We start from the raw sequence: 15,199 nt of genomic DNA, 5'->3' as shown, positions 1-15,199 counted from the left end.
AATTGGATGTCTCTGACAATAATCTCTCTGATGAGATTCCTACAACTATTGGAGATTGCTAGGGCTTGGAGTACCTTTACCTAGAGGGTAATTCATTTCAAGGAACCTTGCTTCCGTCTCTGGCTTCCTTGAAAAGCCTTCTCTATTTAGATCTTTCACAAAACAACTTGTCAAGCTTGATTCTAAATGATCTATAGAAATTCTTTGTTTTGCGATATTTGAATTTTTCTTTTAATAATTTGGAAGGTGAGGTGCCAACAAAAGGAGTCTTCAGTAATGCAAGCACAATATCAGTGATTGGAAATAAAAAGCTTTGTGGGGTATCTTGATCCTGCAATTGAAAGCATGCAACATCAAAGTTATCAAACAAAGAAAATCTCATGCTTTCAAATTTGTAGTCATAATTGTTTGTGGGGCAGTGTTTTTCATGATTATGCTTGCCTTATCTCTTATTATTTACAAGAAGAAAAAATCAGGAAAGAAATCATCTTTCACTCTCTTAGAAACTGACATTATTTCAAAAGTTTCATTCGCAAAACTGCATCACATGACTAGCGGATTCTTGCAAAGAAATTTAATAGATCTGGTAGTTTCGGCTCCGTTTATAAAGGAATTTGACCAAAGGCCCAACTTTGAAAAAAGTAATTATAGCGGGCGGTTATATGTTTACTAACCGCTAACCGCTTAAGCGGTTACAAGTAGCGGTTATTGGCAATATCCACAACCGCTTTCTCATCCCTAGTTACTTCTATCCTAATTAAGGACCTTAATTGGACTAGAGATATTTATTCACAAAAATTAACCATCACTATTTTTGTTGTTTCACAAAAAATTTATTCACAACTGAAGTTCTATGATTGCATTTAAATAATCAATCAAGACGAAGGTTTTTATCCTCAGAAAATAGATTTGACTCCCCTTCAACTTCTACTCCCCAATCCTACCCTCCCCCTCCTCTTTCGGTTTTTTATTTTTATTTTTTCTTTATGTTTGTAGGTGTTCTCCGACTAGATCAGTAACTTCGGCCTTCCCGCTATGCGTCCGTCCCCCTTCCACTGTGTTGTGCCGTTCATCTCATTCCCGGCCACTACTACTGCTTGCTGGTTATTTGTTTCTTTTTTTTTGTTTTGAATAAGAGGTTTCTTCTCTCTAGATTGAGCGAGGAGGAATAATTAGGTGTGAGAGGTTATTTCTCACGGTTTGGATAGTTCGGTGTGAGGGGGTTATCTCTCATGGCCAGTTTAAATAATTTTTTTTTAGGAAATTTGGCTCGAAGCAGATCTACTTTTTAACTGTATTTGTATGTGGGTTAGCAGAATATTGAAGTCATAGATAACACTTGATTGTAGGAATGTTTATTTGTATCTATGACTTTGTAACTTCATAGCATGTGGCTATTATTTTGCAGAGTTTTATGTTTTGTGTTGTAAGAGTTTTTTATTCTGCCCTGTAGGAGCTTATGCTCGTGATCTTTAATCAATGAAATACTCAGATTTCCTTTCCAAAAAAAAAAATAAAAAATCAATCAAGACTCCCGTGCGTAAAGAAATACCAATAAATTGGTTGTTGTTGTTGTTTTTTTCTTTTTAATGTCCGATATGGCCGATTATGAGTAGTTAATGTAGTATGTTTTTAAATTTAAAATGTTGTCTTTCTATAGTTTGGGGAGTAGTATATTCTGAAAAAATAAATCTTGCATTAAATTTTTGAACTTAATGAAATCACATATAAGAAAAATTATTGAAATATAATTAAATGTCTTTAATTAAGCTAATTTAATGATCAGTTCACTCTTGAAAAACTGGATCACTATTAAAAAATTGGTTCAAAAATTACGAGTTAAAAAACCGGTTTAGCGTTAAAGAAAAATGGGTTCACGGCATATGCTGCAATATTAGGGCACTTCGGAGAGGGATTTAGCTATTTTACATATATATACTAGCTTATAATTCGTGCTATGCGCGGGATTCTTCATTATAATTTAATTTTAAAATTTAAACACATCTTCATTGTTCTTTTCATTATAAGTTAAAAAAGACGTATAAAAATATATCTCACATCTTTAAATAATAAAAAAAACATTTAAAGTTTTACATCATTATATTACTAAACATAGTGGCACAAAGTTATACAAAACATTGTATGAATATATAAATCACAACAAACAAAAAAAGTACTATCATAAGACACTTAATTTTATTTTAATCCATTAAAATTAAACATATTAAATTTTTTGTTCCCATATGTGTAAAAATATATCACATATCAATATTTAATGCAATCAAATAAATCATTTCACGTCATGTTTAATGCTTAATTATTTCTTTGGTGTTTTGAAAACGTTTTTATTCCTTTTCTGAACAACAATCAAATAAATTTGTATCTTATTTTGCTTTCGAAAACAAAAAATTTCAAAAAATATTCGAGTAAATCATACAAATGAACAAAAAAAATTTCATAAAACCATTCAAATGAATTAAAAAAAAAAAAGGGGGAAACTTCACTTTCCCCCTATACTTTCGCGCTTTTTGCAGACACCCCTCCATTGTTCAAAAACTCTCACTTTGGTATATCAAACTTTCGTTTCGTTCCAAATACCCCCCTACCGTTAGCTTTGCAGTTAAATCAAACGGTAAATTTAGTAAAAGACCATTATACCCCTAAATTTTTTTAAAATTCCAAATTTACCATTATTTATAAATAAAAAATTATTATTATAATTATTATATTAAAAAATAATAATAAAAAAATATAAAAAAGTCGCCGGTGGGTCTTGTGACCCCCGGAGGGTCACTTTTGACCCATTGGGGGTCACTTTGTGACCCGCCGGTGGGTCACGTGGCTCACACACCGTTGGGTTTTTATTTATTTATTTATTTTTTAAAATATATAATAATAATAATTTGACCCGTGGGTCGCAATACGGGTGAGTTAGATCCACCGGTAAACTCACGGGTCAAGATTAAAAAAAATATATATTTTTTAATAAAAAATAAGGGCAAAGTTGTAATTTTACACCCCTCAGTTAGGATTTAACAGAAAATCATAACGGAAGGGGCAAAGTGGAAGGAAACAAAAGTTGAATACATCAAAGTGAGAGTTTTTGAACAATGGGGGGTGTCTGCAAAAAGCACGAAAGTATAGGGGGTAAGTGAAGTTTCCCAAAAAAAAAAAAAGACTTAATTTTAATTTATTCCATATAAATTAAAAAATGTTAAAATATTTGTTCTCATGTGAGTAGTTTAAAATGAAAATATATGCAAGAAGAAAAGGTGTGGATTTTGATTATCAAAGCATTAGTTTATAATATTATCGTTGTAATACCTATTATATTTCAACGCAAACTAAACAAAAAAAAAAAAAATTATGAATACAAAATAAAACAAAATATTTCACTAAACATTCAATCAAATCAATCCTTACATCATGTGCAATGCTTAATTTTTGTTGGTGTTTTGAAAGTATTTATGTTCCATTTATATTTATAAATAATTTTTTGCCTTTTTTTTGCCTTCAAAAGTATAAAAACACTTTCAAAGAATCAAAATGGTCGAAAATCGAGTAAATCACATAAACAAAACAAAAAATCCCATAAAAAATAAGAGGTTTTATTTTAGTTTAATTCATATACATTAAAACATGTTTAAATCTTTGTTCCTATAAGTATATATGATTTAAAATGAATAGTAAAAATAAAAAAAACATGTTTAATGAAAATTTATTCCCATAGATATGCATGGTTTAAAATGAAAACATTGAAAAGTATAAAGAAAAAAAAATAGCATTTTAAATAAATGGGATAATTGGCCGATTTTTTTTTTTTTTTTTTAATATCCGATATGGCCAATATATCGCAATTTTAAGACACTTTTGACTGAAGTTTCAGCTATTTTATATACATAGTTTTATTTTTTATTTTTTTTATGACCGATATTGACGATATGTCATAATTTTAAGACATTTCTAATGAGATTTCAGCTATTATATATATATATATATATATATATATATATAGCTGATTAGTGCTTGATTGGGAGGCATGTGAGACAAAGAGGAAAAGACAAAAGAAGAAAAAAATATATATATATATATGGAAGTGGGTAGTGAGCTGTCCTGCACGCATATATATATAGGGGTGTAAACGAGCCGAGCTTGAGCGAGCTTCCCTTGTTCAAGCTTGGCTCGTTTAAATTTTACTCGAGCTTGAGCTCGAGTTGAGCTTAAGGGCGAGCCAAAACAATCGAGCTCGAGCTAATAATAAGTCGAGCCGAGCCAGCTCTATATTTAATGTTTTTGTTTTAAAAAAAAAATTTAACTTCAAGTACTCTTAAACGGCTTAAGAAGTTAGTTTGCATATGAGTATTTGCTTAGCCTGGCTAGTCGAGTATGGAGCCTGAGTCAATGCAGCAAGGCATTTGGTTTCAAAGAGAGAGGATATGCATCATTTTATAGATAAGCAAACTTGGAGATTGATGTTTTCTTAACAATGTGGGACAAGTTAACAAGTTGCACTCAGACTGCATTGGGACAACGCCCCCTACAAAAAAATATTTTTTTAATGTCTCTCTCTCAATCCCCCTCACTAGTCACAACGGATCTTCCACTTGAACTCTTATTTCCCACTCTCTTACTCTCACTCACCAGACATGTAGTGATAGTGTTTGGGTCTGTTTGATTCATCAATAGTTTATGCCTTTCGCAATCTCCCTCAATAGTTTCTGCTTGATTCTTCTTCCTTTCGTTTGGATCTGCTCTAATTGAATCGAGGTTTTTTTAATGATTGCTCTCTCTCTCTTTCATCACGAAGGGTCTAGAATTTTTCATTCTCTAACGCTTAAATATAAATGCAATTTTAATGTTTTAATAATTATGAGATTTATAATTAATTATCTATTACTTAGTTTATATATATATACACACACTCGAGCTTATACGAGCTGTTCACGAGCTTAGCCGAGTCGAGCCGAGCTTGCTTCGTTTAATATTCGAGCCAAGATTTGTGTTCATGAAGTGCTTCATTTAATATTCGAGTCGAGCACGAGCCGAGCCCGAGCTTGCTCGCGAGACGCTTCGCTCACTTAACAGCCCTATATATATATAGCTGATTAGTGCTTGATTGGGAGGTGTGTGAGACAAAGAGGAAAAGACAAAAGAAGAAAAAAACAAAAAAATGGAAGTGGGTAGTGAACTGTTCTGCACGCGTGGGGAGCGTGTTGGCGTGAATGGGGGAGGGAAAGGAGAAATAAGGCGGTCGTCGTGGAAAAAAAGTGAAAGTAAGAAAAGCTCAGAAAAAAGAAAGAAAGCTATTTTTTGGTTATTTTAAGTTTAAGATTTAGGAAATTTGTAAAATTTTCATTATTTATGTAAAAATATTGATTAAGATTTTTTTAGAATTAAGATCCCTAGTTCAATTTACAATACATATCATTCTTATTTTGAGAAAAATAACAAAAATGAATTATTCTCAATATCATTCTTGACCAAAAAAAAAAAAATCCTTCATCAATTGGGTTCATTTGCAAACAGAGGCTTTGCCTCAATAGGAGGAGCCTAATTAACACTTACATACTCAACCGCAGTTGCAACTAGAGATGGCTTGTAATTATTGTTCTTGTGTTGGGTATTCGATTATATAGATCAATCATAATTTGATTCATTTAATTAAACGGGTCAGATTCTTCAATCCTAACTCACTAATTTTATGTTGAGGTCGTGTCAAATTTACGAGTTATATAAAAAATTATCGGTCATAAATGTCGCTTGTCAAGTTAAAAAATTGAGTCAAAGCACGACGATATATATATATATTAACATTTACACAAGTCATTTAATTAAATGCGCTAGCCCCTTAAACTTGACTAGGGAAAATTTTAGGAAGGGAACAAAACTAAAAAGGTTAGGTAAAAATTAATCAAGTGAAACTTTTAGATATTTATGGATCTTTGTCCTTTGAGAAATTGGACTTTTGAGGATGTCCCAAGGCCTACTCGAGTCATTTTATTAAATGTGCTTGGCCTCTTAAACTTGACTAGGGACAATTTTAGGAATGGGACAAAACTAAAAAGGTTAGGTAAAAATTAATCACGTGAAACCTTTAGATATTTATAAATCTTTGTCCTTTGGGAAATCGGAATTTTGAAGATGTCCCTGTAAGAATTCAATATATAATTAAATGCTAATTGACAATAAAATTAGCAGCGGAATGAATAATTATATAAATACCTCTAGCCATGCTTTGCTCAAGCAGCTTGAAGAACAACTTCACAGCAATCAAACTAAAAACTAAAATTATTATTGAGAGGTTCTTCTGACCTATGCCTACCAGTGAGTGCCAATTGATGGAATACACAGGCCTTATTTATAGGTAGGTCAGGGGACCCTCAATTAGAGCTGTTACCTTAATTATTCCTCCCATCAAGGAATAAAAATCAAATCAATACAGCTAATTGATTCCACAAAATAAAATCTTTAATTAAATCAAATACTTGTTCCACAAGAATTAAATCAGTGATTTAATTCAGAATATTTGATTGAAATCAAATACTTGTTCCTACAAGAATTAAATCAGTAATTTAATTTAGAATATTTGATTTACACAATAAGCTTTAATTGGAATAAATTACTGAACACCGTAATTATATATATTTTATAATTACAATAATATATGTGACATAAGGGACATACTTTAAATGGAATTTCTTACATTCTCCCACTTGGCCCTTATGACACATAAATTCCTTATGGTGTTCAATTCTATGATATGGCCAATACTTTATTTATTCCAACCATTCATGGAATCCTCCCACTCACTCAAGGAATACTACACACGAATCATGGCGGTAAAGCTTTTATATGATAAGCCGTCCCTTCCATGTATCACGATGTGTAATACCTCCCTAAATGAGCACTTTATGGATAATGTACTTTATGAATGAACTTCCTATAAGTCATTCGGGTCCAACTTTAATTTTATTCCTACGGATAAGAATAATATATGTGTGCACAAAAATCTTTATAACATAACCTTTATGTCTATAGACCAATTAAAGAGAAACTAAGCACAAATGAATTAATGAATCCCATATATTTCACATGACTTTATACTTTATTTACCGGTAAACCTTTAGTCATGGGATCCTCAATCATTAATTCAATACTTATATGCTCAATAGACACTTATTGTCACTTAATGTTCTCTTTCATAGTGATACCTTATGTCAATATACATACTTTTGCTTCTACTCAGTTTATTCTTAGAAAAATAACTGTAGTAGAATTAACTCAGAAGATCTTTATGGGTCTAACTATAAAATCGACAATCTTGAGACATTTAACAAAAATGTCTCGACCATGATGCCTGTGTAATTAATTCACACCATGTAATGACTTTTGCTTTCATGGTAAATGTAGCAACTGTAGTCTGCTTACTGCATCTTCAGTACATATATACTGAAGTTGATTCTCTACTATCTACACATTTAGCAAAAATCAAACCTGAATAAACACCACCAAATGGTAAGTGTATCTTTAGGTTAAACTGTAGTTCTTGGTTCATTGCATATTCCATAATACTATATTGACCCAATAGTCCAACTGTTATTTCAATGTCAGGTCTAATGTAGACCTGTGCATACATATGGAATATTTTTCATTTGCCTTTGTTCCAATACATTTTGGGACATTATCTCCTTTAATAATAGGTGCTACTGAAGATTCATAGTTCTTCATTCTGAATCACTCCCAAAACTTTAGTGAGAGGAACTTTATGTAGCAAACCTAAATTAATGCTTGCAAGCAAAATATTATCTATATACAAGACTAAAAGAAATGTAACTTTACTCCCACTGACCTTAAGGTATATTCAATGATTAACAAGGTTCTCAATAAACCTATATGAGGTAACAACCTTGTGTTATATACCACTAGTGAGAGGCCTATCTTAGTCCATTAATAGATATCCTTAATTAGCAAGCTTTCTGACTGTTATTAATAAAACCCCTTAAGTTGTCTTATGTACACTTCTTCCTTAAGATCCTTATTCAGGAAAATTGTTTTTCACATCCTTTTGATATAGCTCTAAAACAAAATGAGATACTCATATCATGATAATCAATGCCTTCCTTTTGAATGAGATCATTGGCTACAAGTCTAACTTTATATCGTTCAACATTACCCGGAAGCATCCTTTTAGGTTTTATAAACCCATTTGCAGCCTATGGCTACAACTCCCTTTGGTAAGTCAACAAAATTGCAGACTTGAATTTTAGCCAAAGATTTCATCTCTCCTCCTTCATGGCATTGAAACACAATGTGAAGTTATCTCCACCCAAAAAAGATGTGAAAGCAAATTTTGGATCGTCCTTAGGTCCGACATAAAAATCAGACTCCTGGAAGCATACAACATAATCACTAGAGATTGTTGGTCGCCTTATTCTAGAGAATCTTCTTAATCCTACTTCATTTACTTTTGACAAAGTCTGAGTAGGTTCATTCTGAACTTGTTCCTTATGAGTTGACTGTTCTGAAACTGATTGTGCTTGAAGATAATCAATTTGATTTTTCTTAAGCACAATCAAACACCCTTCATGTGAAGGGGCTTCAGTCAACTCTTGTGCTTCCTCTAATTCAATCCCTTGAGGATAAGCACTCCCACTAAGTTCAGCGTCCTCTAGAAATTTTGAATATTAGACTCAACAATTCTAGGACTAAATGAAGAATAGTAAAGCCTAAACCCCTTGGAGTTTACTGTATAACCTATAAAATTCCGCTAGTTGTCCTTGAAGCTAATTACCTTAGGTGTGGATTATAAATCCTCACTATAGCAAGACAACCCCATATGTGTAAACAATTTGAACTTGGTTCCATTCATTCCTTAATTTAGGTGTCTTATGGACAACTCTGATTGGAATCGAGTTAAATGTATACACAACGGTTTTCAAGGCTTCACTCCATTAGGAGAATAGAACATTACCTTTCATGTCCCCTTTTCGTGTACCTACCATAATACTATCTGCCTCTATCAGATCTTACGATCTTGATTTTCTTTTGTTTTGTTTCTCTACTTCTACCTTATAGGTACTGGAAGCATTAATGCCCAAACCTTATGATTTAGAAGATAGAGATACATAAACCTTATATGGTTATTACCGAAAGAGATAGGATATCTCTAACCATTTAGGCAAGAAGTATGGAAAATGTTACACTTGTACATGATCTCAAGAATTTCAAAAATCCTTTTGTTGGCACCTTTAGTGGTATAGTTGGTCTGCTTTTCCTTAATGCAGTCCACATAAATACCAAAGGTAGTAAATTTCAAGAGTCGTAAAAACTCTATCATTTATCGACCTTTTATTCTTTATAGAGATATATTCCAATCTCCAATGCCATAACATAGAGGATTTTCTCATTCATAAGACTCTGCTTTATGTCAACATTTATATGCAGGGATTAATTTTCCAAAAATTGGGATCTAGATCAATTTTAAATAGACCATTAATTTAATATTCCACCCAAAAAATTTTAACAATATTCAAATTTGATTTTAACAAACTAAAATAGAAATTAAATTTCTAAAAGAATTGTGGAATATATAAAAAACATTATTAAGGTCAAAATGACATAACTGAATTTTTAAAATTAATCTATAGATCCCAACAACCTCCAATTGTAAACAAGTATTATTTAGAAAACCCTGCATTATGTTGACAACGTGGACCGCTAAACCAAATTCAATCCACATAGTCCTTAGGAGAGTCAATAAAAGAGATTCATGACACACTAGGTGTATGAGATTACCTTTATTTCAAGTCATTTATGATACTTTATGCAATCATTCTTTATATGCCCATAATTTTTCTTAGTGTGAGAGAAACAAGTATCTTAATTGCCATAACACTTTGTTGGCACCTTGTTCTCATTCATCAACTATTGGACATGGTTGCCTATAAAGGTCTTTCCCTTAACATGAGTAACTTTCTGAATTCTCATGTCTTAATCTCTCATCTTCTTGAACACACATGATCAGAAGTTCCTTAATTGATCAGTTATCCTTATGTGTGCCACAAGATATTTGAAAAAAATATCATATTTAGATGAGAGAATAAAATTGACCATAATGACTCAAAAACTCAACCTTTAGGGACTTTATAATGAGCTGTTATGTCCTTCATTTCCATAATGTGCTCAAGCACATTTTGAAACTGTAAAAGGTTTTACTTTAAAGCTTTTCTATTAGGGTGCACGCCAAAGTCTTATTGGAACTCACTAAATGTTCCTCAATGACCTTTCTTTGGCCTTAAAACATTAAGGAATAAAACCCTAATGCTTTCCTTGATATGAGATTTCATGAACGTTGAAACTTAAGCGATTTAAATCACTACAATCGTTCATGTTTAATAATCTCATGTGGCGTACTTGATTCCGTGGGAGAAGGTGATTCGTCCACACGAAACGCCAATTCAGTCTCCAAACACCCCAAAGTGAAAAAGCACATTTTTCTTTTCAGTCAGGAAAAATTACCACTAGGAATTATTGGAACATAAAATACTAATAATTAAAGCAGTAGGAATACATCCAGTAACCAAGAAAAAATTATATACTTTAATGCTATGAAATAACCTTATTTAAATTAACCAATGTTAATTTAATAGTAAATTTCAACCTACCTGTGGGCAAAGGTGCATCACGCATGAAATTTACTCTTTATTAATAAGACTAATAAATTTAGCATTAATAAATAAAATTTTCCGTACCTGTGGGCCTAAGAGAAATTTTATTTTTAATGTTAAATTTACTATCTTATTCTAATTAACTCATAAAAATAAAAACGTCCATGTGGGGATTGGCAAATTAAATTTATGAATTAATTACAACAGATGTTAATTTTCTTTATGAAGTTCATATATATGATCTTGATGCAATTATCATTATAAAATCGGGATGCTGTGGCTCTCCCAAAATTATTATGATAATCACTACTTCATTAACATCCAATAACTGTATAGATGCCACAAATAAAGTTCCCAAGAATAAAAGACAAAACCATCATGTTAGTGGGTAAACAGTATTTTTCCAAAGTACAACCGGATAGTGTCCCAGATAAGTGAGGGGGCGCACAACGGCACACTTAAGTCCCAAGACTTACCTTGCCAGAGCTTTCCGATTGCAATTTTGGATAGTACCATAAACATTCACCAACACATGAGGCTTAGTTAATTATTCTCAGGTCCAGGCATCAAACAATTTATATTTAAACAATTAAAAGAATAAATATATCCTTAAGTTCATGCATTAAAGAAACAATAATTTAATACTGAACAATTTAAATCATAAGATGAATAAAAATGCAACATAAAAGCATAATAATCTCAATAGCCTAATGGTCTTGAAGTGACCTTAAGCCCTTTATACCTTAAGAACCCAAGTTCTAAACCTAATGAGCCCAAATCATTTTCTCCTTTTTTTTTAAAAAAAAAAATCCGGATGGGCCACTTCAAATGGATTGGGCTTTTGGGTCAGCCCACTTAATGACCCAACTCCTTTATTTTTTTATTTTATTTTTTATAACTGGATCGGGCTTGGGTTAAAATAAACCCATACCCAATAGCCCAAAACACTAGACCCGGTTCCATATGGGTTTGAAAACCCTACCCGGATCATCATGTTCCCCAACCCAGAAAAATCCCAAACCCTAGCCATCACCCCTTTCTTCTTCTTCCTCATGCCCCGTCGCCGCCGCCTTCCTCATGTGCCGGCCATCAAGGGCCGAAGCTCAAACGGCCAAACGACCACTGTTAACGACAAGGGGGGGCTGCTCACTTTATGCGGCCAAAGCCGCTGCAGGTGGAGGGAAGACCGGCGCTTCATGCGGCCAACGCCGCTGCCAGGTGGGGAAAAAAAAACCGGTGCACAACCGGTGGCCAGAACTCAAAGCCACCCACGAAGTTCCGTCTGCCATATACCAGGTGGTTCGATATCTCTAATGGTGGTTTGAGGCAAAAGGGAGCAAGTCCACATCATACAATATACCCAAAAATAAAGACCAAAACCAACGATTCCAAAGGTTCTCAAAAGTGGGTCATAGAAGTGGATTCTCTAGTCTAAGCAAGTCTGATGGATCAGCACAACAGCCCTTGGGTTAGACATGGTGTCCATGAGTTTCAGTTTGCTTCTTTACTCATGGCCGTGGGTTTAGCTTGTTTGAACAATGTAGAAACAAGAAATAAAAATATATATCAAAACGCCGTGGGTTTCATGCTTTATGTTGGTCACCATATTTTGTTTCAATAATCAAGTAAACAAAATAAATATTATTGAAACAAAAAATAAAATTTTACAGCAGGCATATCAAAAATATAGACTGAGCAAATATAGTCTAGAGAAGACTCTGATACCACATATAAGAATTCAATATATAATTAAATGCTAATTAACAACAAAATTAGCAGCGGAATGAATAATTATATAAATACCTCTAGCTATGCTTTGCTCAAGCCAATTGAAGAACAGCTTCACAGAAACAAAATCTGGAAAAATAAAAAATATTGAGAGGTTCTTCTGACCTATGCCTACCAGTGAGTGCCAATTGATGGAATACACAGGCCTTATTTATAGGTAGGTCAGGGGACCCTCAATTAGAGCTGTTACCTTAATTATTCCTCCCATCAAGGAATAAAAATCAAATCAATACAGCTAATTGATTCCACAAAAATAAAATCTTTAATGAAATCAAATACTTGTTCCACAAGAATTAAATCAGTGATTTAATTCAGAATATTTGATTGAAATCAAATACTTGTTCCACAAGAATTAAATCAGTAATTTAATTTAGAATATTTGATTTACACAATAAGCTTTAATTGGAATAAATTACTGAACACCGTAATTATATATATTTTATAATTACAATAATATATGCGACATAAGGGACATACTTTATATGGAATTTCTTACATGCATATCCTCTAATTTTCATCAATTTCAATCCAAAATTTTCTTTCATTCATTCTTTGCTTTTTCCTTCCCTCTTTGGATCATATTTCTTCAACTCGATGGCCATCTATATGACTCTTTCTTCGACAATGAGATGTAAACAATTTTTGCTCTACTCGAAAAAAGATCAAAATCATGTCGTTAATCTCTCCTCCATTTGTGAGTGTTTAATTATACATTTGTGCATTTTCTTTACTACGAAAGTGAGCTAAAGAAACCAGTGGAGAAACCAAAAGCAGAGGTCTGAATCTCTGCTTAGTCTGCTAGATTCACTAATGAGTCCATATTAGTAAATTCTATTGATTTTATGTTATTTTTTATTTTAGCTCTAAAGACCAAATGAATATCAATTTATGGGCATGGTATATTTTGGCTGGTTCATGGATTTTAAACTATATATATATATGCACAGCTTGAGAGGGGGAGTTTTTAGGAGAAGGCCATATCATTGGAACTAGTGGCGTTTTATCATGCTGCGCGCCATGTGTCTCTTTTCAGAATAAAGCACGGTAGATGAAACGTTGTTAAGCATATTCTCAGTTTTCTTTTATACGGGTGCAAACATAACTGTCCAATTTAACTGTGCGATAAAAACGAACCTTTCAGTTTTCTACCCACATTCTTCAAACACCCCAAATACCAACTAAGAATCCATCTGTCTCTCTATTCCTCTCTTCGTCCCCATATAACTCACCACCTTCTACCGCAAGTAAGATTTCTATGTTTTAACATTTTTTTTAAAAAATATATATATATATCGTTTTGTGCATTGTCTATTAAGTTTTTAGATAGTGCATTTTGCTCCAAATATGTTTTAGAACTCTGAGAATAACAATGTTTCTACGAGTGCTTTTGTATTCACGCATTATGTTTGTTTTTTGTTCTACCGATTCAAGAGTAAACAAAAAAACTTACAAAACCAAACAATTACAGTCAGCTTAGAAGAAAATACTAATGTACAATCAAAATTTCTCCAGCATCCCCAAAAAAAATCCAAATGGGCTATGTTTGGTCGGTCGTAATTTGAACGGTTCTGAACGAAATCGTACCTCGATTTATCACCACCCTTCTTATCTGTCACTGGCTGGAGGATACGTGCGTTTAAGCCACCGTGTCAAAAACGAACACTCTCAGTCTCTCACGCAATTAGATTCGGACTCGGATGAACAATGTTTTTGCATTCAGTTCAATGCAAATGGAGTGGCCGATTGCAACGGGGCAGCGGAGCCAAAACAGCCAAGTGCGGCATCGAATTGCAAGGCCGTGGCGTTTGCCGACAGATCGTAGCCGCTTTTGCGTTCACTGAGCGGTGACGGGCGGCAGGGTCGGAGAAGAGGAGCACGGAGGACTGGAAAAAAGAAAAAGAAAAAAACAGAGAGATCTCAAAGCTTCAACGTCCGACCTTCAAATGTCCAGCAAAAAAAACAAGGTCATGGGCCTCATGGGTAGTGAAATGTAAGATGAATTAAAAAACGTTTTGTAGGCCCATGTTTAACGGCGGGAATTAATGCAAAAAGTATAAGAAACATTTTGTTTAAAATAATTAATCAAATAGATTTAAAATAATAATTATGAATTTTAAAATTACTTAAATAATTATAATAATTTGAGGTATGCTTATTATTTTACTGTACATATGATATTTGAAATTTGAACACAATGTCTTCAAAGGTAGATATAACTATTATTTTTAAGTCTTAAAAACAACACCCAATTTACCTGAAAAAAAATAAAATTATACGGACTATTTCAAAACAATGGCACTAAAACTATAGCTATAATCCTTATTAATCATGTTTGTAAATATTTAATATAGGTAATTACTTACCATTATCTAAAGTTCTTTTTACTATTTGTTATTTGTTATTATTATTATTATTTTTTTGGGGGGGTTTTGCGGTTTTTTATGTTCCTAATGTTTCTCTTTTATCTCTAAAACTCCCCATGAACACACATCACCAGAATTCTCCGGCAAGAGGTAGTTGAATTTGTATATCATTTCACCCCTTTTTCGTTTTCTTTTGACAACTAACTTTTTGTTTAAAACTATTTTTTTTCTTAATTTTTCTTTTTCGTTACTTATTGATTCGATAAATATAAGAATCTGGGATCTAAAACACAACTATTCTCTCCTTAATCTTTTACACTCTTTTGATATTTTTTTTTTCTCATTATTATTATTATTGTTGTTGTTGTAGCAAGATTTGAG

Source organism: Corylus avellana, chromosome ca9 (assembly GCF_901000735.1).
Source record: "Corylus avellana chromosome ca9, CavTom2PMs-1.0".
Classification (NCBI taxonomy): Eukaryota; Viridiplantae; Streptophyta; class Magnoliopsida; order Fagales; family Betulaceae; genus Corylus; species Corylus avellana.
This window is presented reverse-complemented; position numbering follows the sequence as displayed.